Source organism: Pinus tabuliformis, chromosome 5_1 (genome assembly GCF_031772625.1).
Source record: "Pinus tabuliformis cultivar Carrire ecotype Pingquan chromosome 5_1, CPIR1, whole genome shotgun sequence".
Classification (NCBI taxonomy): domain Eukaryota; kingdom Viridiplantae; phylum Streptophyta; class Pinopsida; order Pinales; family Pinaceae; genus Pinus; species Pinus tabuliformis.
Window position 1 is genome coordinate 611,391,576 of NC_142305.1, and position 3,552 is coordinate 611,395,127.

Below are 3,552 nucleotides of genomic sequence, written 5' to 3' on the forward strand. Positions count from 1 at the left end.
GCAATGGGATTGAGGGTTTTGTTGTGCATCCATATTGTAATGTGTGTGTTGATTTCCATAATTGTTATAAATGTTTTCTACCTTGCCTTTGTATTTGTATCTTGGAGTATTTTTTTTTTGAGTTGACACTTCACTTGTTGTTTGATTGGCAGATTGATGGACATGAACAACAAAGAATATTTAGAGGAACATACTGCACGTTTAGCATGAAACAAGGATCATAAAAATTGCTTCCAGTAGCTCTGAAGGATAATTAAATCATTGCAAGAAGATATAACTTATATTCAGAGAAAATTATTCAAGTTTTCCATCTCTACCATTATTGGTATGGTTGAAACTTGATCAAATTTTCAGAACTTGCTCTACCAAATTGCAATTCTAGACTTTCTCAAGAACTGTAAATGGTAGACTTTGGCAAGAGCTGTAAATGGGTTTGTCTTTGAATGTATAATAAGGCCATTTTCATTTTGTAACCTTATTTGGGATTATATACACTTGTAAAGCAGCATCGTATATGACTTGCAATGTACTCATTCCAACATAATCTTGAAAAATCCATGCTAAAAATTTAGGATGAGCTTCAATATAGCTTTCATGGTTCAAAATTATGGCTTCTCAATATTTTGTCACTTCTAATTCAAGCTAGATATTGTTTAAGAATGTACATCAATCTAATAAAATAAGCCCTGGAATTGCCTACATTTGAGAAACAATTTTCAAATTCTAGCGAGAAATATTCATGCCTGCTTATGCTCCTACATCATCCAACTAACAAGAAAACGTCAGTATAGTACTTCCATCTATAGAATTAGACGAGGATCATTGATCCCTCCTTGTTGAAAGGTGATCCACATAAGTACTAATAGACAAGAAATGTTGTAATTAAATAATCATTTTGTTAGGTAATAGCTACTCAACTAGCTTGGCCAATCACCCAATACATAATCAGTTGTGTCTAAATATAGTTTTCCCTTTTACTCCTATGTAGCTTATCCCTCCCCTATGTGACTAATGAAAATTAGATCTATTGTGTATCATACTTGCAATTGTGCATTTGTTTTGTTTATCTGGTAGTCCATGTGCTTTCCAATAAACAAATTACTTAGACCTGTAACAAGTTAGCTCACATGACATAGAAGTACGTTTAAGGAAATTAAGGGTACTTAGTATTTATCATTCTTTATCAGTTGTAAGCAAAGACATGGTTCCTGTACACTCATTCTTCTTCTCCCTAGAAAATTCACATAGAACTTTGTTTCATCACATATCATACATGGGGTTGAGCTTAGGATAATTGGTAAAAGCACTGAGATGGTAAGCAAATTTTATTTTAAGAGGCCCTTCAGTTTAGGAGGAACCCAACTGGGAATCAATGTTTTCCTTTGGAAAAGGGGATCTGGATCTTTAGGGGTGAGCCTTCTGCCAAAAAGGAAATCATTGAAGAGAGCTGAGATGAATTATTCCCAGTAGTCAGGAAACTTTGGGAATATAAAATAATAGTGGATTTGTTCTTGTTAGAAAACATAAAAAAAACTTTTCTTTGAAATTTCATTCACCACCTCATTTCCATTGTTGGAAGGTAAGGGGAAACCACCCATTTCATAGATAAAAATAAATTTTGATTAGTCTAAGATTGTGCAAGAGAAACATTTTGGAAAAGGTAGTTCCAAGACAACATATTATTGGTTGTCGATGTCTTTACAATGTTGCAAGCTGCAAGATATTCCTTAGTTTAACAAGAACAATAGCCCCTTCCAACATAGCTACAAGTCCAGTAGTCATCATACAATTCATACACATTGTAACTAACAAGTTTTAAGTTCTGTAAATCATATCATCAACTTGGAACTACTTACATCATTGGTACTCCAGTGAAGTTAAAGAATAAGGAAGTTTCATAAGAATTGGCATAATCTGCAAGTACAAGCAATTCCATTGCAATATAGTGGTAGTTATGATATAGTATATGGACATGCTAAGAAATCCAAGGCCAAAAATTGGAAAAAAAACTTGGCAATACAAAAGTTGTACAAAATCAACATGGAAATGGAATACATTCGATATACGGTAGGACTCCATAAAAAAGGAAGATATTACTCTGACCACTTATTTCAGCGCACTGAGAAGATATACAAATGGTAACTTTTACAATTTGGTGGAGAACGCAACTATGATCAACTATTTTAGTCTCGTTAAGTATCTACAATAAAAGAGGCACAACTTGAAACAATAATGTCAAGCATGGCCTCCCAAAATTCTCTTGATTCTAGCCTTCTGCTCAGGACTGAGTTTGGAGGGAAATCTAATTTCAAACTTGATTCTAAAATTTCCTTTCCTGCCATGCTCCTTTGCAATGGGCATTCCCTCCTTGGGAATAATATTTTCATACCCAGGGTATATAATGTCATTGAAGGTAAGATTTAGTGTCTTCCCACTCAATGTTGGAATTGTGATAGAAAATCCTGTCAGAGCTTCAACCAAGCTTATCTTCTGGACAAGCACCAAGTCATTGCCTTCTCATCTGAACAAATCATGTGGCCTCTCATCAATCACAAATACCAGATCAACAACCACAACTCCTAATTGCTCATTCCCCTTCTCTGGAAAGGTTATCTTAGTCCCTTTCTTCCATCCTGGTTTTATTTCTATACTCAAAACCTCTTGAATGGTCACAGTCTTGCTGCATGCATAAAGACAAATGTCATTTCTCATAAAAAAAGAACATGAAAATATCTACAGCCTTATGAAAGAGAGAAAAAAGTTGAGTGTGTGTCATACATATGTTCATCAGAAGTAGGGCCACTGACTTTTGAAACCTTCATACAAAGGGTTTTTTATATACAGATTGTTCTATAACAAACAACATTGTGTTTTGGTGGACCCTTTTCATGAAAATGAATTCCATAGGGAGTCCATGTCTGGAGTCTCTTCATGATATGGCTGGCTCAGTTGACTGGAAACTACAAATGACATATTTGTGTTGATTTCAGTGCTCAGGCCAGTTTCCTGTGAGAGGCTCACCATGGGTTGATTCTGCATTTGCTGCTGCTAAGGGACTCCATACTTTGGCTCCAGATTATCTTGATTTCTGTGTTGATAGCCATTGCTAGTGCTAATCCAGTGGCTTGAACCTCGTTGCTACATTTTTGAGTTCTTGATTGTTCCAGAAGAATTGAACAACAGTGAAGAAGGATCCATCTTGCATTACTTAAATATGTCGTTGGAAATGTCAGCATGAGTCTTGAAGATATTATTATAAGAATTTGGTTGGATACCATCGGGATAGAGGAGATTGGAAAACATAGGGAAGTTAGAATTAGGGCCCATAGAATAGGATGGAAGTTGAGCAACACGGTTAGACATTTGTTGTGGGATCTGTGTAGGGTTGTTGTTGGCATTCATACCCATTAGCATATTTTGTAGAAATGTGAATCTGGTATGTCAGAAGAAATGGAACCCAGGAGCTGAACCAAATTAGGGGGAAACCCAAAACCTTGGTTATTGTTGGTGTAATATGGAGTGGAGAATCAGGTCACATCCTACTACTGATCC